Source organism: Podarcis erhardii (assembly GCF_964252035.2).
Source record: "Podarcis erhardii genome assembly, chromosome: 11".
NCBI classification, from domain to species: Eukaryota; Metazoa; Chordata; class Lepidosauria; order Squamata; family Lacertidae; genus Podarcis; species Podarcis erhardii.
In genome coordinates, this window is record NC_138501.1 from 6,008,417 (window position 1) to 6,036,265 (window position 27,849).

The 27,849-nt window shown below is 42.6% G+C and overlaps 1 long non-coding RNA gene across 1 annotated transcript; it reads left to right on the top strand.

Annotated features, from left to right (window-relative positions):
* Positions 1 to 5,348: 5,348 nt before the first annotated feature.
* On the top strand, positions 5,349 to 27,780 carry LOC309352566. Its single transcript, XR_014161379.1, has 3 exons — positions 5,349 to 5,524; positions 13,524 to 13,610; positions 27,574 to 27,780. It is a non-coding gene; the product is annotated as an uncharacterized lncRNA (long non-coding RNA).
* Positions 27,781 to 27,849: the final 69 nt, after the last annotated feature.

Genomic DNA, 27,849 nt, shown 5'->3' on the forward strand with positions numbered 1-27,849 from the left:
GACAAACCTGACAGCATCAGCTATGGAATCTGTGGCACCTGTCATCTAGAATGGAAGAAATTTCAGTGCAAGTATTATTGGAAGTCTGGTTCTTGAATTCTCACTTTCCCTAAGACAAAGAACTTTTTCAAGTTTGGATAAGCCGAATGAAGTCAGAGACTTAACTACAGTATACACTTTCTTCTTCCCGTTGTGGATTATCTGTCCACAGCTGTGCCACAATAATGCATCTTTTTCACTCACGAGACCTTCAGAGCAACATAACATTTGCTGGTATCGTGTCTCAAGGACCAAATTAGCAAAAACGAATTCTCTGAACCACCATTAATAATTCATAAATAAAATTTACGAGAGACTCATTACAACAGGAGTGAGGAAACATTTTCAGCCCAGTGATCACATTCCCTTCTAGGCAGCCCCCCTCAAGGCCCACATGCTAATGGCAGGCAGAACCAGAGGCCAAAATGGGTGGGGGAACAAACATAAATGTTAACCTTTTACAGTGGAATAGTTTCAACATTTGTTCACGCACCTCTTTCTACACCCCACAGAGAGGCAAGCGGGAAGTCTCAGCATGGTCCAAGGACACATTCTAGTCAAGCGAAAACACTTGTGCTGCAAAGCCGAGCCAGGGAGGGTTTTGGCCAGACGCCTTGGGGGCCACATTCACCCCCAAGTCTGATGTTCCTCACCCCCTGATTTAGGAACAAAAATGGGACCTGAAGGAAAATGTTTCTGTGTTCAGTTCCCCTGGTCCAGGATGCTGCATTCCCCATCCCAACGTTTCCCCCTTTTTAACAGTCAATTAGCAACCTGTAAGCACTGAACATTCTCTGAGTTTTTAAGGTTTTGGGGTTCTCCCTGAGCATAGTCAAGCTTCAAATTAGCTCCTAATTGATTCATTTACTGTAAGCTTTTCTCCCTCTCTCCTAACACTAGAGCTCATGCTCTTTAAAGAAGAGCAATTTGCCATTTCTCTAAAGTGATGGTCACTTTGGTGTCAGATATAAAAAGTGTCATGGCGATGGTGGGAGCTGAGATTACACATGCAGAATCAATTTCCAAAAAGCTCTTGTTCGTGGTTCTTCCTGTTTTAGCCATGTGCTTATGAAAGATAACAGCTTCTAAAGAAGTGTGACACTTTAGTACAGTTCTTAATACTTCATAAATATTATGGTGCAATTAGCTGGCATTTAAAAGACTGTATGGTGTCAAGCTGGATCTCAATGAAGTCTAGTGTTAAGCATATGTGATACAACTTAACTTTTCACTCTTTGAATTCTTTCTCAGTCCAGGATGAGCGGTTGGCTGAAAGTGCTTTCGTCATATTATTACTGCAGTGCTGTGGCATAAAACATTAATTGTGTAATAGCACTATAAATTATTGAAAACTGACCCCCTTTCCCCCAAACCTGAAAAACTATGAATGAATACTGAATGACGGCAGTGTCTCCAAAACCAAGGGAGAGGAGAGACTTAGGGATTGAATGTCTCGCCGAGTGAAATTGACTTTGCCAGCATGAGTCTTAAGAGCCACACCAGCCAAACTAAGCAAAATAAACCCATTAACATTGAGAGAGACCTTGGAGTGGATACAAAAGAGCACCACATTTATTCCACCTCTCAAAAGATTAGCACAGCAGTCGCTGTAGCTACAGTGTGGTTTTGTGGTTACGCTTGCCCTGCACTCCAGTACACAGCAGGGTGTTCAAAGAACTCCTGCCCACCCTGGTTTTTAACATACCAACTTCTACCCTATTTCTGACATCTTGGCAACCTTATGTCAAGTTCAGTGTGGAACGGCCTATGACTGAGAGTGTAGAGCCATGGAGCAGTTAGAGAGCTGAGGAGAGAAAGGTTCGGTGTCCTGGCACTCAAAGCTACTTGTCATTTACCTGTTCCAGAAACTTTCTAAAATCTCAGTACAGTGGTACCTTGGGTTAAGAACTTAATTTGTTCTGGAGGTCTGTTCTAAACCTGAAACTGTTCTTAACCTGAAGCACCACTTTAGCTAATGGGGCCTCCCGCTGCTGCCGCACGATTTCTGTCCTCATCCTGAAGCAAAGTTCTTAACCTGAGGTACTATTTCTGGGTTAGTGGAGTCTGTAACCTGAAGCGTCTGTAACCTGAAGCGTATGTAATCTGAGGTAACACTGTAATTGTGTGTGTGTGTGTGAGAGAGAGAGAGAGAGAGAGAGGGAGGGAGGAAGGGAGGAAGAAGGCAAGTCTAAATGAAATCTCCCACAAATTCAGAATTTAAATGGGAATTAGCTTTCCAATATTCGTTGTGGAGCTAAAGGTACAAAAATGACAATTACATTGCCTAGGGTGAAATGTATAAGAGCCCCAAGTTATTGGGAATGGGAAGGCAGATTCCTGGGTGTTCAGCTTAGCAGCAATGCAGTGAGCATGGGCAGATGGGAGGAGAAAGATCTTGCCCACTAACTTCTGCAAAGGTCATGGGGCATGTAAAGATATTCTTGACCTTCTCAACAAATTATTATATGTGAATCCAACCTCATGCACTAGCGGAATGGGTCTTTCCTGTCCTCTCCTTTTTCCCAACTACCAGAATATATTGGGGGGGGGGGTATGTGGAGTGGCCAAGGGAAGATGTGGTCCCATTCCATGGGCACATACTATGTTTCCCTCCCCCCCTCCCCCCCCAAAAAAATCCTTTCACTGTCACTGTTGATAGGACCAATGTTGGAAAGTCCTGTGAGAAGCTGTTTATATGATCACTTTTGTCCATGAGATTTTCTCATGTCTGAGATAGGAAGGGGTGCTATGAAGCAGAAAGTAGCAAGCAGACTTCTCCAGCTCTGGTTATGCTCACCATGTGGACAAGTATGTGGCCTGCTCAGCTAAACTGAGGCTACAGAAATGACTTTCCTGCAATCATTTCAAGCCCAGCATGATGGCCTCTTCCAGGAGTCAGAAACTGCCCCCCTCTCCTGGACCCCCCCTTCCCTTCTATGGAAACTTCTATGGGTACATACACTCCAACATTCCTCAGATGAAAAATAGGGACTTTTCTCACCCCCAGTAGGGCTGCCATACGTCCATATTTTCCCGGACATTACTGGGATCTCAAAGGCGGAATTGACATCTGGGGAGACAAAGGTGGCATCTTTGTCAAGTCAATTGGAAAATCACGTTTTTTTTGGCATTTTTGAAGAAGAAGAAAAAAGGCTCCACAATTTTCGGTTTTCCTAAAAAAGAAAAAGAAAAAGCTCAACCACCTTTAGGCTGTCCTGGCAACTAATAAGTGAAAATCCCCAGCCATTGGATGGGGCTGAGGTTTAATATGCCAATTATTGCGGCGGAAGCAGGAGGGAGCTAGAAGAAACTCTGATGCTTGGGCTAAATGGAGAATAAGGCACTAAGTGGGATATCAAAAGCCATCTAATTACAAGTTATTAAATTGCAGTTAAATTAGAAAGTAATTATTCTTTTTTAAAAAAATAATAATCTGAGCTTCATTATAGTTGTGACATAGCTGCATCGTGTTCCCCGTCTTTGCAAGTCCTTCATCTTCCTACTTTGCATCGGCCCTTTAATGAAACCCACATCAGTTGCATTTGAAACATGAAATGTAAAAGAAGCATCCAAATTAATTATGCAGCTCTCGGCTCTGTACCAGACAGTGAGCTGCAATCATTCTTTGACTTCTAGAAAGGACAGGGACATATAATACCTTTTAAAATGCTTTCCAAAGAAAAGAGAGAGAGAAGTCCTGTTACAAAACATTATTGTACCTCAGCAGATGGTTTGAAGAGATGCCTTTTTTATTTAAAAATGGGGGGGGGAGGGCGACTGTTTCCTTTCATATGCTGACTTGAGTGATTTTAGTTCTTATTACTGTCATCTGTTAGCGGCAGGGGAAAAAATTGAAAGCATGTGATTTTCCATACGGCAGGAACATCAGCACGAAGCCAATCTCAGAGGCTCACAAGTTTAATTTACTGTGTAAAAATATGCAGTAGAATGAAGCCCGCTGACTCTTAGGCTCCTCATTTCAAACAACTTCATTTCTGTGCTGAAATCCTCTATGGCTCTTAGTCATATTGTGCCTCAAATAAATAAAGCCACGAATTGAAGGGTTGATCAAAGGTGGGCTGATTGAAAGGCCTGCCTGGAAAGTCAGATGTAGCACCGGTGCTCCGCTAGATCCACTTGAAGGTTCAAAAGGCTCTTCCTTCCTCGCAGGGCGGCAGTAATATTTTGCTTCTGTCCTAGGGCATGGACATTTATCTCAGTGGGTGGGAACTAGCAAATTGTCTTCATTCGCCGCTTGAAAGGTGTGCTGAAGCTTGATAAAGAACCAATGCCCTTTTGCCCCAAAGATTTTGTTCCAGCTGTCTCGGCCTTATTTAGGACCCTAGAATGCCCTCACTCACTTGGCAGAGCCAGTTAACCACATTCTTTTGATCTGCACAATTGGCACCTACAGATCTAAAGCAGTGTGGATCCAAATTCCGAAACAACAAAACCAAACCAGATACTTGCAAATCTATGGGTAGAGCTGTTGAAGGTGCAAGTGCTGAATTTGATTTGGTTTAATATTAACAATAACAACAAATATCACCAGTCCAGCCATGAGGCAGGTGAGACTGCTGTTTTAGGTGGCAGAAGCTCTTCAGGCGACACCCCCATTGTCCCACCTGTCCTGACACCTCCACCAAGGGCGTAGAAGCACTGCTGCTATTGATGCCGATTTTGGGCACCCCAAATTGGTGTGATCTTTCCCCAAACAGGCACTGATGGGAGTGCTGCTTCTCCACCAGTGGCAGATGGGACAGGGCATGTGGTGGTGGCAGAGCAGGAGGCAGCAGGAGCCAGAGAGGGGGTGGAAGGAGTGGCAGCCACAGTAGGGCAAGGCTGACAGGAAAACATTAAAAACAACATTCCTACCAGTGTAATAATATTTTTTTAAAAACCCACAATAACATTTAAGTACCGAATAAGTACGTAAAAAATTGCTACAGAACCTATGTATCCAACAGATCACAGAGTTCTGCAGGGGAGGGCATCCTGCCAGTGGCGTAGCGTGGGGGGTGCAGGGGGGGCCGGGCGCACCGGGCGCAACATCTGGGGGTTAGGGATATCCACGGGTTAGGGGGCGCAAATCCACGGGTTAGGGGGCGCAAATCCATGGGTTAGGGGGCGCAAATTACTTGCCTTGCCCCGGGTGCTGATAACCCACGCTACACCACTGCATCCTGCAGATACCATCATCATCAGATCACAGATCACATTTGTCTCCACTGACTGAACTCCAAAACTTATGTAAGCCATGATTTCCAGACTGCCTGGGGTTCATAGTTTTGTCTCATGGAAGTCTTGGAATGCACAGGATACATTATTTTTTGCTGTTCAGTTAGCAGATCCCTTCAAAAACCATGATCAAATTTGTGTACACAGATGTACTCTCAGATTTTTTAATTGTTTTGTTGTCATTCCATTTTAAAATCATCAAGACCCACAAGGATCTATGACTGGGATCAACGTTTCCATGTTGCTGGTAAGTCCCAATGATTTGATTTTGTGCAGCCTATCAACATAAACTTTAGTCTGATGCTTATTTTGCAGGAGCCCATGCAAAATCATGCAACTTGAGAATGAAACATTTTAATTTGACTGCATTTGACTTTTGCACAGGCACCATGGGAAAACAAAGTGTGAGTGTGTGCATCTGAACCACAGGCTGAAAGAGGTTGACCAAGGATCTTCCATCCAGCAAAGCTGAATGTTGGAAGATTCAGGGCAGAGAAAAGAAACTACTTCTTTACGCAGTGCATAGTTAAACTATGGAACTCCCTCACACGAGAAAGCAGTGGTGGCCACAATCCTGGATGGCTTTAAAAGAGGATTAGACAAATACTGTGCAGGGAAGAGAAGGCTAACAGTGGCTATCAGCCATGAAAGCTAAGGTCTGCCTCCCGTCACTGTAGGCAGAAATGTTTCTGAATACCAGTTTCTGGAAGCTGCAGGAGAGGAAAGTGCTTTTGCACTCCAGTACTTCTTACAGACTTCCCACAGGCCGCTGAGAGAACAAGATGCTGGACTAAATTAAGGTCACCAGATTTTTAAAAAAGAATCCAGGGACACTTCTTTTTGTTTTTGAAAAGAGAAAAGAAAAAGTTATTAAAAAAAAAAAATTAAAAAATTAAGAAGTACCGGTAATGTCTTCTCTTTTGTGGTCTCCTCTGTTGTGTGGCCTTCCTCTGGGCCCCAACCTGCTCTCTTGGAGCGCTGGCTGCCGTGGAGTAGGCTCGGATCAGTCCTGGGCTCAGCCATGTGTCCTTGCCCTCCCAGTGCTCTTCTCCCTCTCGTATTCAAATGACACGGCAAGGGCAGGGCTCCCCTCTTTTTTCTCCTTCCTCTTTCTCTCTTCCTTCTCCTCTCCTCCTCCCTGCGTCGGCCCCGGAGCGCCACTGGACAGTCAGCTGGGTGGCCGGGTGCTCTTGCTCCCAGCTCGATTTGGGTCACAGGGGGGTCAGTGGTTCCCCCAGTTGACACGGTGGGTGTCCCCAGTTCCCCCTTGGCAGTGGCGGCGGCAGCAGCAGTCTCAGCAGCCCAGAGCCAGCCTGGTAGTGCAGTTGGCTCTGGCGGGCTTCAGGAGCTGCTTGCTGCCGTGGCATCCGCCATTTTGCCTCACCAGTAGTCCCCATATGGTGTGTCTTGTGCCGTTGAACCAATCACACAACATTCATTCCCTACTAATAAAACTACAGCACTTAAAATGTACATCCGGGGACATTAAATGAAATCCGGGGACATTCCAGGGACATTCCGGGGACAGATTTGTAAATCTGGGGACGTCTGGTAACCATAGAGTAAATGGGCCATTGACCTGGTCCAGCACAATCATCTTATGTTCTATTTTGTCATACCCTGATTGTTGACTTCCTGTATGCATCTTTTTGGCTACTGTGGGAAAGATGCTGGTCTGATCCACCACAGCAATGACAAAGCAGAGTTAAAGGGAAGAACGTATTTCCATTTACACTGCAATAGGCTAGCTGTATGTTGGAACTAACATGAGCCAACAAAGGTGGAAGAACTCTAGAGCTGCCAACTGGACACTGGCAAAATAAGGAACACGCTGTTAGAGGATGCAAAAGAGTCTTGCAATTAAATCAGATCTTTTGAAGGCACTTGCCTTTTATTACTCAAGCACTTAAGCTTTCCTTTCAGGGATTAATTTTTTCCCCTGGTTTTAGTAGAGCCAAATTAATTATTTTACTGCTTATCTTCAATCTACACCTCAAGGTCAGTGAATGTCTGTCAGCATTCAGCTGGGTAAATGATCCTTTATTCATAAGACTGCAACCCTGCTGAAGCCTTTTCTTAGGATGTCTAGTCTATTAATCCGGTTGCTAATTGACTCTTTAATGATGCAGTGAGAAAGCAAAGAAAATCTGAAGTTCTGAAAGGACACTGAGAAAAGCACGGCGGCTAAGCCAGCCTCACTACACAGTGATGAAATAGATTTCTATAAAAAGAAAATCAAGAGGCTCAAAGCGGATGCAAAGCTCCTGAGCAAGTGTGCATTCTTCTCAGCTCTCAGAGCCAGTTTCCACATCTGATTTTTGCAGACCCGGGGAAATGTTCTGTGTTTACAGGGTTAAATGTGATGTGATCAAATGGTAACACCTTTTGTCACCTCTTATGGAACTAGACAAGAGAATTAGAGCTGCACATTACTCAGTTACTCAATGCATGGACCAGGGTATGCAAAGTCAGAAACAGCATCGGTCTGCAAAATGTAGCATGTGGCCCAACCTCAACCCAGCTCTTAAAACTATAATAGCAAAATGACCTTTTTTCTTCAATTAAGTATTTGAAACATACAGCATGCAGACATGAACACAGTTTGTAGGGGACACATTTGATGGGACACGGGTGGCACTGTGGGTTAAACCACAGAGCCTAGGACTTGCCGATCAGAAGGTCGGCGGTTCGAATCCCCATGGCGGGGTGAGCTCCCATTGCTCAGTCCCAGCTCCTGCCAACCTAGCAGTTTGAAAGCATGTCAAAGTGCAAGTAGATAAATAGGTACCGCTGTGACGAGAAGGTAAACGGCATTTCTGTGCGCTGCTCTGGTTTGCCAGAAGCGGCTTAGTCATGCTGGCCACATGACCCGGAAGCTGTACGCCAGCTCCCTCTGCCAATAAAGCGAGATGAGCGCCACAACCCCAGAGTCGGCCACGAATGGACCTAATGGTCAGGGGTCCCTTTACCTTTAATACATTTGATACTGATGAACCCTCAAGAATATAAGCAACAATGTGAGCCATAGTTTTAATTGCAGAGATGTATAACCAATATGGGACGCGGGTGGCACTGTGGGTAAAACTTCAGCGCCTAGGACTTGTTGATCACATGGTCGGCGGTTCGAATCCCCACGGCGGGGTGAGCTCCCCTCGTTCGGTCCCAGCTCCTGCCCACCTAGCAGTTCGAAAGCACCCCTAAGTTCAAGTAGATAAATAGGTACCGCTTTATAGCGGGAAGGTAAACGGCGTTTCCGTGTGCTGTGCTGGTCAGGCTCGCCAGAGCAGCTTCGTCACGCTGGCCACGTGACCCGGAAGTGTCTCCGGACAGCGCTGGCCCCCGGCCTCTTAAGCGAGATGGGCATGCAACCCTAGAGTCGGACACGACTGGCCCATACGGGCAGGGGTACCTTTACCTTTATAACCAATATAGCTTTCTGGATCAGGCTAATGGTCCAATTTACTCCTCCATCCTCTTCTCACAGTTGCCTACCAGATGCCTGTGGAAGACCCTCAGGCAGGATTCAAGGTCAAGAATTGTTCCCCTGCTGCTCGAGCAACTGGTTTTCAGAAGCATGACTGATTCCAGCTGGGGAGGCAGAGCTGAGTCATCATGGCTAGCAGATGTTGATTGCCTTTTCCTCCCTAACTTTGCCCAAGCATCTTTGAAAGCCATCTGAGTTGGTGACCATCCCTGGATCCTGTGGGAGCGAGTTCATAGTTTAACTATGTGCTGTGTGAAGAAGTTCTTTAATTTCTTCCAACATTAGATGCCCATGAGTTCTCTATTCACTTTTTTCATGCCACACATAATTTTATAAGCTTCTCTCGTGCTGCCTCTTACTTGCCATTTCTCTAAACTAAAAAGTCTCAAAAGCTGTGACCTTTCTTCATATGGGAGTCACTTCATCTCCTCTATCATTTTGGTGGCCCTTTTCTGAATCTTTCCCAGCTCTTCACTAGGATATGCCTAACTTATTCCATACATTAAGAGTAGTGCCTTTGGCTTCTTGAACTACATGATTGGTTCAGTTAAAGGGTTGAGCTGACATGCTTCTGTTTGAAAACACAATTAATTCAGAGCAGCAAGTTGGATATTCCGGTTGCTTTTGACTACTTTTATAGAAGTGCTATCTAAATTATTCCTCCACTTCTGGAAATTTACATTGATTAGAATGCCCATTTGATTTAAAAAGATTCCCCTCTTCTACTTTCTCACTTGCATGAATGACATTCACAAGTGACACATTCCAGGCTAAAAGGAAGTTTTGACAGTCAGTTGGGAAGGGAGGGGCCCTTTTAATGTGACTTAAAACCTGGGAGTGCTAACATGCCATGTTATGCGACAAAGGCATTCTTTGTACAGTTGGCCATTCATTTGCTAGAGCTATGACACACTATGAGGATTGTGTTATAAATGATGCTGAAGAATCTATGGAAGGATTAAACAGCGTTCCTTCCATACCACCCACAGTTTCCACCACTCATTGTTGCACAGAAGAAAGGGAAAGGAAACCAACAGAAACCAATTATATGTCTGGGACAGATCAAACTGGTCCTTCCTTTGAATCCAGCTTGCTAGCTTCTACTGCCTACTATTTGTTCCAGCGTCCACTTCTGTAGTGCCATTCTATTAAAACCCAGACCGCTGCCACCGCCCCACCCCATAAGTGACTACTATTACTTCCATTTTAAAAGCCAGAACCCACACAGTTGCTTCCCCCCTTTTGCAGGATGCTAGTAATGGTAAGGCACTGACACAGCTAAACCACCCACAAACACTCCACAAATATTTGTTTATTGGAAAGTAAAATGTGGAGAGGGCTCCAGGACTGAAATGTGTCTCATTAACAAGAGGCTTGAAAGTGCTGTGGTTGAACTCTGGCAAAGGCTCCTAGTAGTACAATACTGAAGTGTTTGGGAAGTCATCAACCAGTCCTTTTAAGATCAAAAACACATGATATAACCACAAGCTGCACTTTATGAAATCTGAAACTGTAGCATGAAGAGTGGCCTAATTTAATCCATGTGGTCCTCTGCGTTTGAAGTTAATAGACCTATTCTTGCTGTGTGGGAATGCAATATGGCCTTTAATGAAATGATAGCCATGCCTTGCCAAATCATTTATCCTTGGGGACTAATTCTATTTGTACTTACGCTAGAGATAATTCATGGATTCCATAAGGTCTTCTTGTCTCTCTCACACACATTATGAAGAGATAATGAATTTCAGTCTTCAAAAATTTTCCTACCTTCAGGAGTAATGGTAAGAGCAGAATCTGATTGGGCTCACATGTGTACCACAGTTCTTAGCAGTGAGGGGCAAAACAAAGTCACAGGCCAGGAGAGAACTTTGCATTTCAGCCACACCACCAGCTTTTTGTTCCTCTACTACTATCCAAGTAAGCAACCTCATAAAAGTGTTTATAAATTCTGTTTAATTGGCTGGCTTTATGTTGTTTTCTCATCCCCCACCACCCCCACCCCGACAATCCCAGTATCTTTCTCCCTTGAGAATCTCATGGCTCAGGAACACAGGAGATAATTAGATTACCAGCTCAGGTATTTGAGCTTTACAGCAGACCTCACAAACCATATACTGTGGCTTTTTAAGAGACCTAATTCAAACAGTAAAAAGCCTCTGCACAGTCTGTTTCATTTACCCATCCATAACCATACTTTTCTTTAGATAAGCCAGACCTGCATAACATGTGACCCATTGTGCTGAAACACAGTCCTGTATGACAGCTTCTGGCTTCATTGCATCAGAAGCGGTTTAGTCCTGCTGGCCCCATGACCCGGAAAGCTGTCTGTGGACAAAGGCTGGTTCCCTTGGCCAGAAAGTGAGATGAGCACAGCAACCCCATAGTCGCCTTTGACTGGACTTAACTGTCCAGGGGTCCTTTACCTTTACCTTAACTTATGACAGCTCACCACACATGACCTCTCCTTTTTGCTTATTTTCCAAAATATAACCCATGATAATTTAGAATTTCTCAAGAGAAATAGCAGAGAACGATTAATTGTATAAAATAGAGCAGAAAGGGGCATCCTGTTAAAACTAATCAGCAAAACCAAAATTCCCCCCAAAAATTGCTTCTGGCCTGGCCGTGTCTTTCTGGTCACATTGCTTCAGCACTTTCAAGATATTTACGTCTCTTTTCAAGCCTTCATTCATGCCCTCTAGACATCATATGGGTACATGTGATTGAAGATGGAATAAAATTTCATACTCCAACAGATGTTCAAAGAAACATAATCAGTGTGATCACTCAAGAAAGATGCAGCTAAGAGACTGACACCTTTTTCCAGCAAATGCAGATCAGGTGCAGAGTTACAGGTGGTGTACATCCATATGGAAAGCATCTGGGGCCTGATTCAAATAAGTTGTGCTAGCAGAAACCAGTGCAACAAGTCCTGCTAGTGTAATGGGACATCCCCTCCTCTCCTCCCACTGTGTAAATCTGGTTGGGAGAGCCACCAGAACAGGCGAAGCAGAAATGCTTACACTAATGGAATGAAGGCCTTTGTACAACGCTGATTTCCACCTCCAGTGTGATCATCCACATTCACTCTTTTGAATTCCTAATCATGTCTAGAGTGTTCTTTAGATGCCTATATCTGGATCATATCCAAGGCAATCACTCTAAGGTATATGAAAGTGAGTTCCTCAAGAAGCAATGGAACTCACTTCTGATTGAATATACTTAGGAACTGATTGTTAATCTCTTACAAAAGGCTTCTCAGACCAGTGACTTTTACTCAGAGAATATCCATTGCAATTAATGGACTTGAGTTAATGATGCCCATTAATTTCAATTGGTCTGCTCTGGGTAAAAGTTCACTGACTACAACTCCAGGTGCGTTTTGGTTTTGTGGCCCATGTTGCCTTAAAAAGACAAATTTTACTTGCAGCCAAGAGAATTGTTTGCAGAGTTGTGTTGTTGTATCATGCACATAGTATCCTAAGATGGCACTGCATTAAAAAAACGAAAACAAACCCTGATAATATACTGTACAATGCGATCAGTGGTGATGACATACATACCCAGATGCCCAACACTCACAACTTCAATTTCACACTGATTCAGATTGCAGTGTAACATAAGAAAATAAGAGGAACCTCCCTTGATCAGACCAAAGCCCCACCTAGTCCATTTCCAACAGGTGGCAACCAGATCCACATGAGAAGTTCAGAAGCAGGAGATGAGGGCAATATAGATCCCCCCCCCCAGTTGTTGTCCAGTTGCTCCACTACAATTCTATTCAATATTTTCATATGGCTCAAGTGGAAAATTCATACAAAGGAAATCAAAATGCAATAATAATTAGGAAATGTCCAGGAAATAGCAATCTTGAGTCCTTGCTATGTAAATATTCTTGTATGTTTTCTCCACTTTTTCAGAGAGAACAAGTTAAGACTGAGGTTAATTAACACTTCCTCACGTACACTTTCTAGCCTTCTCTACTGAAAACTTCCTGTCATGTTTCCACTAGTTCCTAGGCCATTAATTGGCTGGGGATTTTTTTCCCCTTTAGTTAAGTCAAAATCAACATCCTTTCATACTGACTGTCAACATATAAGAGCCTTTGGCCTGCAGTGAATCCAACCTGAGGGACACAAATGCAAATATTTCTGGTAGGGTGTTACCTAAAGTCCACTCTCAGCTAATATAATAAATAAAACCAGGATTTTCTACATCCTTGTTCCCTTCCTAGAGCCACATTTCTTTGAAATCTTGTAAATATTAGAACATATGAAATCACTAAATTCAGCTTTCGCTGCAGGAAATCTACCCTTCATTAGATATTATGGCCTCTACATAATGACTTGCCCCCATCACAGCCAAGAGAGCATTGTGGGACCCAGAACACAGTGTTTTCATGCCAGTGCACGAACTCTTCCAGGAACAAACTGATGCTAGCATGAAAGCTGTCTATACTGGCACCCGAGTGTGATGTCTGGCACAAGATAAAATTGTTCTAATTTTGACATAGTTGTGCACAAGCCAGTCTTGTTGGCTTCAAGTAAAACCTCTCTGAAAGTAATTATGCATAAGATTGCTGTAGTTATCCTGTACCCTGAGAAAAAAATTGGGGACAAACTATGTACTTCCACATACACACTACCTTTGTGTGTGTATGTGAACACATGTGGTTCGTTTTTAAACATAATTCAAACCTTGTATTTGATACACTGCATGCATACAACTGAATTTGTGTTTTGGATCATTATTCATTACACAGGAAGTCCTCAACTTATGTGGTTGTTACGTTCTCGGGATCATGCCTAAAGCCAAAATTGCATATAGACAAAACACATTAGGTGCAATGGTGAGCAGGATTGCCAAAATATTTTCTCCCAGATGCCCACCCACTTTCTGCCTCCTTTCCAGTGGCGTAGCGTGGGGGGTGCAGGGGGGCCCGGCCGCACCGGGCGCAACATCTGGGGGTTAGGGTTAGGGGGCGCAAATCCACAGGTTAGGGGACGCAAATTACTTGCCTTGCCCCGGGTGCTGACAACCCACGCTACGCCACTGCTCCTTTCTTTTTAATTTTTGCTGAGTGCGCAGAATTTAAATGCACACAAATTGTGGGCTTATTGCACAGATTTATGGCGTGACCACATTTTGGGACAATTTGTACTGTTCTGGTCACCACACTTCAAAAAAAGAGGCTATTATAGAGCTGAAATGGTGTAGAAAAGGGCAAACAAATTTGCCAAAGAGCTAGACCAACTCCTCTATGAGGAAAAGTTACATTGTTTTGGGCTTTATAGTTTAGAAAAATGGTAAAGGGGAACATGACAGGAGTGAATACAATTAAGTTTAGTGTGGAGAAGAGATGGGGAAGTTTTTCTTCCTTTCTCTCATAATCCTAGAACCTGGAGTCATCCAATGAAATGGAATGGTGGGAGATTTCGGACAGGTGAGAAGAAGAAACTCTCTGTGCAGTGCATAGCTAAATTATGGAATTCTCCACCACAAGGAGAAGTGATGGTCCCCACTTTGGATGGTTTAAGAATGAGATTAGACCAATTCATGGAAGATAAACTACTAGTCATAAAGGATATAGCTGTGAGCATGAGTAGAGTAGTTGTTGTTGCTTTCATGTCCCGCTTGTGGCAGGCTTCCCATAGGCATCTTGTTTGGCCACTGTGAAATCGCAATGTTGGACTAGATAGGCCCTGGATCTCAACCAGCGGGGCTTTTCTTGTGTCCTTATGCTAGCAGTTTCCCATTAGGAGCTGTGCAAGTACTGTATAGCCAAACTAGCAGCTTCTGCTAGTTCAGGCATGTCCAAAGTCCATTTTGGGGGCCTAATCTGGCCCGTAAATCAGTTTAATCCAGTCCCTACAGGCAGTTCCTTCCTGGGGTAAAATCCTAAAAAAAGGTCAACAACTTCAATCCATAAAAAAGATCAGCAACTTTGGTCGGCCCTCACACATGTTCACTTCATCAAATCTGGCCCTCTTTGAAAAAAGTTTTGGCACCCCTGTGCCAGTAAGTTAATTAGCAGCAGCATTTTTTACCCTGCATTTCTTCCAAGGACTGCAAGGTCCTCAATCTTTACATTTTACCATCACAGCCATCTTCAGAAGTAGGCTAGGATGAGAGACAATGATTTGCCCAAAGTTACTCAGTGAGCTGGGTACACATACTGGCTTCCACAATTTTATTTCTGAGTCAATTTTATACTGGGTGGGGGTGCCCTAAATAACAAATACAATAAAGCTAGAGAAAATTCAGTCCTACACCCCATGGAAGTCAGTGGGACTTTCTTCTGAGTGGACAGCTATAGATCACACTATTATTCCCTCAAGCAATGTGTCTTCAAACAGCCTAGCTGTATGTATAAATTGCTTTGAAGAGGGGCTTGTAACTGAGGTGGCAAAAGGTGCTTAAGAGTAGTACTGAGTGCCCAGCATTCTACTACTTGAGAACAATTCAACATTGAAAATAGGCTCTTGTGTCCCTCCAAGTCCCTTAATATGTCTGCAATACATAATCAGCTGGAGTTGTTAAATGGAACCAAGGTAATGACAACATGACTTTAAAAAAAGAAGAGGTATTGGTCATTTTATAGAGCAACTGTAGACCTCTTCAGTTAATAAGAGGTTTTTTTAATAGTAATATGGGAAAGAGACTACAGATGTTTAAGAGAAAGAAATTTAGAATCAAAGGAAGTAAACTGTAATGAGACATTCTGCATTTCACTTAAACATCTGTAAAATTACCTAAAGGAATGGATTGAGCTGAAAAAGAAACTTTAACTGATGTTAAATCTAGGAAGCCAGTGGCCCTCCAGATATTGTTGAACTACAACTCCCTTAACCCCTCACCCTTTGGCCTGCTGGCTGGGACTGATGGATCCCTCAACATCTCAAGGGCATCAAATTGGTGATTCTTCCTCTACACCATGAGACAATTGTTACCAACCCATAAAGCACTATTTAGCTGGTGGCCATGTTGTTCTTAGCAGGAATGAGAGCCATTATTGCCTCTGGGCAACATCCAGGGATGCATGAGCCCACTTAATAATAATAATAATAATACCCTTCTCTCCTCTGCAGCCCCCGTACGACCCACCCAAATTTGCTCCAGAAGGGCTGCAGAGTGGAGGGGGAATCCCTTCCACCAAAGTGCTTATTCCAGTGCTGGATTTTACCCTTTGTTATGAGAATGTGGAAGTGGAACCTAAATGGCAAATTGTAAACATACAGGAGATGTCAAAGCTGGCCCTGATCCAACTCATGTGAGGTGCCCTTTATTTCCTGCTGGCTTCTCATAATAAGAGAGTCCTGTTGGCAGTGGCAGCTTCAAAAGTTCAAGCCAGTTCTAAACCTTTTCAGTTGTATGATGAATCATTTTGATTTTATTGTTATTGTGTATATATATTACTTTGCTGCTGCTGTTGTTGTTTATACCCCACTTTTCCCCCTGACAGTAACTCAAGGCAGCTTACAGATAAAAATATGTGATATATATAAAAATATGTGACAGATAAAAATATAGAAAAAATTCCAATAATTAAAAAAACAATTAAATTAAACAATTAAATATTGATTAAATTAAAAGTACACATGTATCTATTAAAAGCATATAGATAATTACAATAAAAGCAGCACAGTACCCCAAAGCAAAAAAACCTATTACCACTCCTTTAATTATTTGTTCTCCATTGTGACCCATGGTTGAAACAGTAAAGATTAATTGACAGACTGACTTTGCTCACTTACACAAGAGTAAGCTTGATCAATCTCAGCTGGAGCTATTTCAAGGTAAACATTAGATAACCAATTACAAAGCATGATTACACTTTAGGCTTCCACGGTCCTATGAACCTGGTGCTACTGTGCTATTATCACACATGCATATCACAAATCAATCCTGCAAATGATTTCCCATCATACACAGAAACGGCATTCTAATTGAAGAAGAAGGTATGATTTTGTGCTCTTTTCAGATGAAATTTCGCTGAGATTCCTGCATTGCAGGGACGTTGGACTAGATGACCCTCGGGGTGCATTTATGTTAGAAAAATCCAAATAAAATATTATTTAAAAAAAATAGATGACCCTCGGGGTGCCTTGCAACTCCACAATTCTATGATTCTATTATATTATTAGAGTTTCTGCAAATGAACTGCATGATCTGGACCTTGTGTAGAGTAGAAATGAATTTGCTCTCCACCACAAGAATGAGTTTCAAAGCTTTACTGCAAAACAGTCTAAAAATAATTACAAATAAACATTACAGAATGTTTGTTTGGCTCCCTTCTGGGCACTTAACACTGAACCACAAAATACAAAGTAAGACATTGCTCTCAGACAGCAATAGGGTTCCCATATTTCAAAAAGTAAAAACCAGGACACCCCAAAGTTGTTGAGCTTTGCTTTTTCTTACAAAAAACGACCAGATTTCCTATGGAAACATATGAAGCTTCAAGGACTGTCAAAGATTCTGAGTTCCTGCTTGGGTTTCTGGGATGAGTCATCAATTAGTCGAAACCCTCAAATGGAAGCACCCAGCATTTCTTTGCCACGATTGCTAGAGACAAACCTCTCTTGCCTAATGCAAACATATCTGCATAGCATTTTAAATACAATGCAATCTAACCAAATCATTTTATGGATATTAAACATATATCTTTATCACATTATAGCACATTATTTCAAACTGACTCCTTGTGGGTCATCATTCAGTGTTAAGTGTCAAGAGGTGAACCAAACAAACATATGACCAGAATTATGTATCAGAGGCAATCTAGAGCTTTATTTGATGGTGGAGACATGTGTGTGTGTGTGTGCATGCATATTAAAATAAAATGTAAATAAAACTGAAAGCTAATCTTCTAAGTATTCCAATCATTTTCTGTTCACCCACACAAATAAAAGCTTAACTACGGAGACCCCAAGATTATAATAACCGCATGCCACAGGAGCTGCTTTTAAAATAAGTATGTAGAGCAAAACTGCTGGCCCCACCTCCAGATTTCACTCTGGAATCAGAAAAAAGCACAAAGATACCATTCTAGTAACAACAACAAAACCCAATAAGCACTATAACTGTGCCAACACTTGTTTCTGGAATAGTGCTTTCTCTTAGCATGCATTGGAATAGGGTACAGACATTTTAAATGCAGTTATCAAAGGCGGCTTGGGCTGCTAACAGACATTGGCCTCATGTTGATTAATGGAACACACTCAATTAACACTGTGCCCATAAAAGCAGTTTCGCATGGCCGTTCACAGAGTGTTCATTTTTAATTTTAATTTTACTTCAGCTAGAGTGCTCCAGTGTGACCGATTTGAGGATTACCATTTAAAGTAGGACCGTCCCTATCATGGGCCATGATGAACCACACCACTTAGGTGGGGACTAGGGAGGTGCACCAGATTGTGTAGGGACGCGGGTGGCACTGTGGTCTAAACCACTGAGCCTCTTGGGCTTGCCAGTCAGAGGTTCAGCTGTTCGAATCCCTGTAATGGGGTGAGCTCCTGTTGCTCTGTCCCAGCTCCTGCCAACCTAGCAGTTCGAAATCACGCTAGTGTAAGTAGATAAATAGGTACCACAGTGACGGGAAGGTACCGCATTTTTCGCTCCATAAGACACACCTTTTCCCTCCTAAAAAGTAAGGGGAAATGTCTGTGCGTCTTATGGAGCAAATGCGTGGTCCCTGGAGCCGAATTGCCCATGGGCAAAAAGCAGGTCGTGCTATCTTTTTTTGAAAGAGAGAAGGGGGTGTTGAAACAAACCCGCTGAGCAGCTTATCAGCAAGTGATCAGGAGGGGAGATAAGGGACTCCAGCGATAAAGGAGGCTGCCTGGGAGCGGGGAGGTAAAAGCACATGGATCCTCAGGATTTTTGCCCTGGGTTACCCCAAATACACCATCAGATCACATAGCATATCCATGGCTACAGCCTGCACCAAAAAATCACGCACCCACTGTTTTGTGGAGCTGCAGTGGCACAAAAAAGTGGTTACAAAGCAAGTATCCACATGGATCCTCAGGATTTTTGCATTGAGCTACCCCAAACTCACGGTCAAATCACATACCATGTCTGTGGCCACAGCATGAACCACAAAAATCATACATCCACTGTTTCGTTCAGATTTTTTTTTCTTGTTTTCCTCCTCTAAAAACTAGGTGCGTCTTATGGAGCGAAAAATATGGTAAGCGGTGTTTCCATGCGCTCTGGCTTCTGTCATGATGTCCCATTGCGCCAGAAGCGGTTTAGTCCTGCTGGCCACATGACCCGGAAAGCTGTCTATGGACAAACGCCGGCTTCCTTGGCCTGAAAGCGAGATGAGTGCGGCAACCCCACAGTCGCCTTTGCCTGGACTTAACCGTCTAGGGGTCCTTTACCATTACCTTTTACCAGATTGTGTGCCACCTTTACATATGCTGCTTGCAGGCCTGGCAGACCACCCAATGCTACTCATGGCTCCCATTTGCCTGATTGTGGCAGCAGTTTAAAATACAGTTTAAAATTCCATTGAAGTCTGAGGGAAAGTTGCGCTGTGCAGAGTGGCACAGGCAATCTCTAGGCGACCTCACTCACCACGGTGCCAGTGTGAAGCTGAGAGTGCCCACAACATTGTTGCTTGGCCAATGACCAGCTAGGCTGCAGAATGGAGGAATGTGGAGCAAGAAGTGAGAGAGCCTGAGGGTGAAGAAAGCAGCAGTAGGAGAAGGAGGAGGAAGGGTCGAAGAAGAAGAGGAGGAGTTTGGACTTGATAGCCCGTCTTTCACTCCCCTTAAGGAATCTCAAAATGGCTAACAATCTCCTTTCCCTTCCTCCCCCACAACAAACACTCTTTGAGGTGAGTGAGGCTGGGAGACTTCAGAGTAGTGTGACTAGCCCAAGGTCACCCAGCAGCTGCTTGTGAAGGAGCAGGGAAGCGAACCCAGTTCACCAGATTACGAGTCTATTGCTCTTAACCACTACACCATGCTGACAGAGGAAGGAGGGAGAGGAGGAAGGAGGGGGTTTCTGGACCAATCCAGGCAGCACAATGCTTTGGACAAGCCATGGTCAAAGTGATGAGAAATACAGCTTAAGACAATGAAATGAGCCACCAGTAATGAACACTTATAAAAGGCCCAACATAATGTAATTTTGGCTGTTTTGCAATGCTGTGACAGCAGGGTTTATAGGCCCTGCTTGGCCCAAGTGCCTTGAAGCTTCTGCCCTCTCAGAATTCATCAGTGGTCAGCAGTACTAAAATATGTTTTGTTTGTTTTATTTGTAATTTCTATTTAAAAAAATAAAAAAAATCAGTAAAGGAAGCATTTCATTAAAAAACACCTATAACCCCAAAATGTTATTTCCTTCCTTTTTACACAACATTTCTACCCCAACCTCAGCTTACTTAAAGGGCATGGTAGCAGGAATCTGCCTTTGATTCTACTTATGGGTGTTCCTGCCGCTTGCTTTTGTGAGAGCTATGGCGGGGGGGAATCAGAACTTGCAATCTATTTCAATTTGTACAGATTTGCCAAAATGCCTTTAAAGGTTTCCATGAACAAGTAGATTGTCTGGACTTTGTTCTATACGCCTGCTTTAACATTCACTTCTATATCTGAGTATTTTCTTTCTTACTTTTCAGTCCAATTTCCGCGACTCAAAACCTTGAAAATGGTAATAGTGGCAATTATGTCATTGAGAATGTGGCTCAGCTCTCAGGTTAAGGTTTCACACCTGGGTGTCATTATTCTCTTCCATATCAATTCATTATTTAAGGACTTATTATTTGAAAGGACTCACCATGCTTTGGCAATTAGAGTCACAGAGATTCAGTCTGCATTAAGTATATTTATTTTGCTTTCCTAGCTTATCATGCCAGAATCATTAATGCCATTTAGTGTAATGGTCACCGGCCACTTCTAAACTGCCAATACTGTCCACTTTCCATATAAACCACAATTTTAAAAAGCATACGATTAAGTGCATATGTGTTTCTCACAGGTACCAAACACAAAAGGTGCAATACAGGTCAATGGAAATGCATGGGACGTATGCCATTGTCCTCAATGGGATGCAGATTGCATCAGGAAAAGGTTGTGTAGGAACAATGTTATAAAAGAGTTCTAAAGAATATTGCCTTATTAATATGTGGCACATATTTTCCTTTCTTTCTTTTCTTTCTTCCTTATTGAAGTAAACATGGTGCAATCTGAAAATGGATGGGCTTTCATTGTTGTATGAAGCATTGGAAAGAGATCCATGCTGTTTTTAAAAAAGGAATCATGTTCTTTCAGCCTTCATAAAACAGAATAAAGTAATTTAATTAGGATAGCGGTATATCCTCTCAAACCATAGATATCCTAATAAGGACTGGACAAACTTGACAAGGGTCGTTTCTCAGGCGTTCCAGTCAACTTGAAATTAGCTGTTTCATTTCAGAAATATTTATCTTCGGTAAGGTAAAATGATTTTAGGACCCAAAGAACTGGGGTGGCCACCATTTTGCTTCTCAAAGAAAGTCGTGTTCTACAGTGCCTTTTGAATTTTGAGGAATTGGCCGCTTCCTTTGCCATTGAGTGGAGAGACTGCTGCTATTTTGGACAGCAGTTGAATGTCTACAGGGGAAAAAACACACTTTTACAGAGTGGGTGGATCATTCCTGCGCCAGCTCATTTTATTTGAGAAGCACGGCACTTAATCACCCTTACAAAAGAAAAGTAGTGACTGATGGAGCCTTGTAAAAAATGTAAAGAACCAAAGTTCCATTTTATGCAACCCCATTTTTGATTATTTTAAACAAATATTTAACAATGTCTTGAAAAAATCCTTCAAATTATATATTCAAAAGTTTTAAAAAACATCCCACACAGGTGTGTTTTCTTTGGGGGTGGGGACATTGAGTGCAGTCCTTGCATATCTAATCAAACATAAGCCCCATAAGTACAGTGGCACTTACATCCAAGTAAACCCATTGCAAAACTGGTGGAAAGGTCTCGAGAAACGAAGTCAGGATAAGGTGATTTCACAGAATGATTTATTCTTGAATTACCGAGTCTTGATTTCTTGATTTATTTATTGGTCATGTTACTAATGCTAATCCTAATTAGAGAAGTTAGTTCACAAATTATTTAGTACTTATGCCAGCAGCACGGAGCAATGACACAGCTTCTGGGAGCCAGAACTACGCCTAGGCTGAGTACACAAAGTTTTGCAGGAATCCTGCCATTGTGTACCTGGTCTGCTGGCTGATGCAACCATTTCATCTCACTTGCTGGGATAATGTTGATGGGAGTGGCAGGCAGATGGTACATGCTGTGACTCTGACCTGCATATGTCAGAGCATTCCAGCTCCTGAGCTGAGCTGGGGCCAAGCAGTGACCATTTCACTTTCATCATTCTATTTTCCCAGAAATGATTTCTTGTTCACACAGACATTCAATCCAGAAATTGCTGGTTTGTACAACAGGTGGGAGAGGGAGAGGTTGGCTGTCAGATGTCATTCAATACCAGGAAGGAAAATAGAAAAGTAAATCAGTGGTAGAGTACCAGCTTTGCATCTTGGGACACGGGTGGCGCTGTGGGTTAAACCACAGAGCCTAGGACTTGCTGATCAGAAGGTCGGCGGTTCGAATCCCCGCGACGGGGTGAGCTCCCTGCTCCTGCCAACCTAGCAGTTCAAAAGCACGTCAAAGTGCAAGTAGATAAATAGGTACCGCTTTGGTGGGAAGGTAAACGGCGTTTCCGTGTGCTGCTCTGGTTCGCCAGAAGTGGCTTAGTCATGCTGGCCACATGACCTGGAAGCTGTACGCCGGCTCCCTCGGACAATAAAGCGAGATGAGTGCCGCAACCCCAGAGTCGGTCATAACTGGACCTAATGGTCAGGGGTCCCTTTACCTTTACCAGCTTTGCATGCAGGAAAAAATGTCCTTTTTAAAAATTAGCCCTGCACTCTGACAAGAAGAACCACTCTTCTTCAGCTTCTGCAGGAGCCTCTATTCCAGAATACCTCAGGCCATGGCGTACGTATGCTGCTTTTGGGCCTAGAAACATAAAGATGGAGGCTACAGCTGCTTTGCTCAGTACTTCTCTGCTTTGTTGAGTGTCACCCACCCCTTGGCTATGCCATTGACCCTGCTATTGCTGCTGCCTGGCCTATTAAAACTGGGGGGGGGGGAGCGCTGGGGTTACAGACAGTGAAGATGGGGTGCAACACTTAGAGATGGGAGGAAAAATTGATTCAGGTAGCATTTAAAGGCAAATCTACTTAAAAAACAGTGCAAACCGAAACACAGCCCTCCATAGAAATTTGCACTTCTCTAGATTTTGCAATGCAGTTCTACAGTCAAATAATGTATACTGTGATGTGTGCATTAAAAATGTACTGTATATATAAGTGATAAACTACCAAAATGCTTTATATTGAGGAAACTTGATTTACAAAAATTGTGTGTTAGTCCAAATTGCATAAATCAACGTGTATATCAGGAGAAATTTGCACTAGAATGCGGGTGGGTTTTCCTAAGGACTTAAAAAAAATCACAAACTGATGTGAAAATGTGGAGAACTGACCTTAAGATTTTAAAAATGTGAAACTGAGTAAAACCAAAATAGACAGATTCACTCTTCCCTAACAATACTCTCCCTAGTGCTTAGCAGAAAGTATATTTTAGAGAGGTGTCTTATCATGTGTTGTTGTTGTTGCTGCTGCTGCTGCTGCTGCTGCTAATTGAATTTACACACCACCCTATACTCAGAGGTCTCAGGGCGGTTCACAGAACAAAATCAAAATATAAAACCACAAAATATATAATCAAAATAAAAACAACCCCTCAATAACTTCCCTCCCAGAAAAAGCCACCAACATTTTAAAAGGGCATAGTATGTTGTTGTTTGAATAATTGTGTACAACTTATAAAAGAAATGGCTAGAAAAATGTCTAAATCTTCACATTTCTAGTGGGAAGCTACGTTTATTCACTAAAGATATTCAAGAATCCCCCCTCGATGTGTTTTGTTTTGTTTTGTAATTTGTTTGTTTTGCCCATAATTATTTGAAGTATTTAGATTAAGTTAATTGCTCTTGAACATCTAGCTGAATTTTGTGGGATTTCTTTCTGTAAATAAACATGGTTACATTAATTAAATATAAGCAGCTGTCTTTAATTTTCAAACCAAAAACTGAGTACTACTTTAAAAATTAGGAATACATGATAGCTACAGTTACAGTGGTTCAATTCCGTTTATTATTATAATTTAATCATCTCCAATACATTTTTTTCTGAAGAAAATATGTGTTCTTGAATTTCTAAGGTGACGATTCCACAGGCTGAATAAGTAAGTTGGAGAAAAATCTATCAAATCATCTCTGCCAGGCAAGGTACAATGCCCTTCTTTCAGTATGGTAGGCAGAGAACCCAAAAATCTTGCAGGTAACACCAGTGTATCTTGCCTTCAGGAAGGCATTCGACAAAGTCCCCCATGATATTCTTGCAAGGAAGCCAGTAAAATGTGCATTGAATAAGGTAACTGTTATGTGGATTTGTGGTTGGTTGACTGACCGAATCCAAAGAGTACTCATTAATGGTTCCTCGTCAAATGGGGTGCTGCAGGGTTCTGTCCCGGCCCCATTTGTGTTCAACGTCTTTATAAATTACTTGGACAAAGGAACTGAGGGGATGCACATCAAATTTGCAGATGACACCAAACTGGGAGGGGTAGCTAATGCTGCAGACGATAGAATTGGGATTCAAGATGACCTTAACAGACTGGAGAACTGGGCACAAACTCACAAAATGAATTTCAATAAGGACAAATGTATGGTTCTGCACTTAGGCAGGAAGAACCAGATGCACTAATATAAGATGGAGGGCATCTGTAAAGGTAAACATAAAGGGACTCCTCACCATTAGGTCGCAGACTCTGGGGTTGCAGCGCTCATCTCACTTTACTGGTCGAGGCAGCCGGCGTACAGCTTCCAGGTCATGTGGCCAGCATGACTAAGTCGCTTCTGGTGAACCAGAGCAGTGCACGGAAATGCCGTTTACCTTCCCGCCGGAGTGGTACCTATTTATCTACTTGCACTTTGACATGCTTTTGAACTGCTAGGCTGGCAGGAGGCTTACTAGTAGTACATGCAAAAAGGATCTAGGGATCCACAAGCTTAACATGAGTAATGCAGCAGCAAAAATAGCTAATGCAACAGAAGTATAGTGTCAAGACCAAGGGAAGTTATTTCACAGTCGAATGGACTCCTTCAGGAGGTGGGGGAGTCTCCTTCATTGGAGGGTTTTAAGCAGAGGTTGATTCACCATCTGTCATGGATACTTTAGTTGAGATTCCTGCATTGCAGGAGGTTGAAGACCTTTCAGGGTCCATTCCAAGTCTCTGATTCTATGATAAAAGAGGATTCGGGTCCTGACAACAATGCAGCATGATTGGCTGTGACCCACCCCCCTCGTCTAATAAGCAGAACCTAGGACACAGGTGGCGCTGTGGGTTAAACCACAGAGCCTAGGACTTGCCAATCAGAAGGTCGGCGGTTCAAATTCCCATGACAGGGTGAGCTCCTGTTGCTCGGTCCCTGCTCCTGCCAACCTAGCAGTTCGAAAGCACATCAAGTGCAAGTCAATAAATAGGTAAGGTACCGCTCTGGCAGGAAGGTAAATGGTGTTTCCGTGCATTGCTCTGGTTCTCCAGAAGCGGCTTAGTCATGCTGGCCACATGACCCGGAAGCTGTACGCCGGCTCCCTCGGCCAGTAAAGAGAGGTGAGCACTGCAACCCCAGAGTCATTCGCGACTAGACCTAATGGTCAGGGGTCCCTTTACCTATACCTAGGACCAGCTGGTGCAGGGTTCCACTTATTAGATGAGGTGGGTAGCCATAGAAAGACCCACCTCCTTCCATGCCCTAGGAAGAGCAAGGCAAGAAGCTGATGCTGTCTGTATTCTTATGATGGCAGAATGTAAATCCAGTCATTTGTCAAAGGATTTGTGCTATTTTGCAAGCCATTCCACCTGCCGAACTATTGCTAATTGTGACACAGATCACTGAAAGCACCAAATCCTTATTATTTATTGTTGTTTGTCACTTGTTGTCTAGTCTTGAGAAGGAAAAGAAATGAAAAAGATGGTATAAATGAAGTTATCTAAAACAAGCAAATCTTACCTAGCTGAATGGGTTTTGCTGTTCTGAAAGGGATTAAATGTTAGCTGATTTGGGCGCATTCTGAATGATTGTTCAATGGCAACTGAGATCAAAGTATCTTGAAAACAAGGCTGCTTCTTTTAAATCAAGCAGTAAACATGGGAGAGATGGAGAGAGAGACCACGTGTTTTGACGCAAGGAAAGCACAGACTCCAAGCTATTAATAAAACATTGGACAGCACCTATAAATAATTGACAGTTGTCATCTAGCTGTTTCTTGGTTATTCGTTGGTTGAGAGTTGGTCTTTTATATTGGTGCTATCTAATCTTGTTACATCACTTGCACTTCTCAACTCAAACATTAATATGTTTGCTTCTGACATGTGATACAGCCTGACTTCTCAGAGATATCACACACCGCTGAACTGCTCCAGTCAAGAGCAATGTAATTGTCATTGGCAGACAGAAATATTACAGCCAGACAGAAGAGTGTAAATAATGAAAAGGCGAATCTTCAATACAGCACAAAGAAATCACCATAATTAGAGAGAGATCTTTTCAACCACAGCCACTGTACATCATTCCTGAATTAGAACAGCAATACACTAAATGGAAAGGCTCTGTTCATCATGCCAGCACCTGCACTCTTTTGATTATATATCGCAAAGCTCCAGAGCAGGTGTGTGGGTCACCGAGAAGAAATTTGGTAGATTACATATACACATTTTAGTATTCTCCTTTTAATGCTAGTTTTAAACACCTGTAGAGGTGGGTGGCACTGCAATTTAGCTGAGAGTATAATACAGTCATATATAGCAAGACTAAGCACACCTAATTGCCATATTTTAATGATGTACAGACAATCTAAGGGCACAATTAACCAGCAGGATGCAGTCATAAAAAGGAAAGCTGAAAAGGGGTGAGAAATGCTTGGAGATTAAACCTACAATAAATTTGTGATAAAAAATGATTGTGCATCAACTGACAACACAAGCATATATAACACTAACAAGCCTTAATAGCAGGGAAATTAAAATCTCAAATGCTACATTCACTGGTCTCTCAAAGCATACAACAGCAAAAGGCATACAATCTATCACTGGTAATGGTTTGGAACCATTTATAACTAGCATTTGGGAGAATATACCCAACTTCTAACATCTAACCACTCAGCTGATTGCAAGTTTTCAGCATGACTTGTAAATTGGCAAGGGGCCGAAAGTGACAAACGAAAATACTTGTTAAAAAAGGCAATGGTAAAATATATTAAAAAAAAAAAAAGAGGCGAGGGAGGAGTAAGGAAAAGGTTATTACTAGCAGGGGGTGGTTCATATTCTTGCTCTTTGGTTGCTCAATCCACCAATTATGACTGAGGAAGTCCTGCCATTTTAAATTATTATTTCTAGAGATTTATAGCTTTACTTTCAAACTTGCCTCTTGGATAAAAAAACAACAAAAAAACCTTCTTTCACATTCTCAGTGAAAGGCAAGTGAGCTCTCTCTTTATGAGGATTAGTTTGAAGAGGCATTTGAGGAGATGCCATAGGAATGAAAAGGGGGGCATTATTAATTTCACCTGTCTTAAATGTTGCTAATCTCTGTCTTGGCTGGAGGGCAGGGTATGGTTGTCTGATAAAAGAATCTTGCCTGAGAAAAATTTGACCACAATGATTATATTCCAGTCAATTCTGCCATGAAGGGTTTGGAGGAGATGGAAAACCCAGGAGAGCTTTGAGGATAGGGTCTGGGAATCAGCAGCCTGGGGTGCATTGATCCGTTTGGTAAGTACATATTGCTTGCACTGGTCTCAAGTCTTCCCACTCATCTCTCAAAAGACAATTCTCAGACATCATTGTATTGTAATCTATCTTGTTGTTGAGAATAATCTGTGAGTGGATCAACTGTCAAATCAAGTGGAACTTGAAATGCTGCTTCCAGAACTTTCCAGGTGTTAAAAC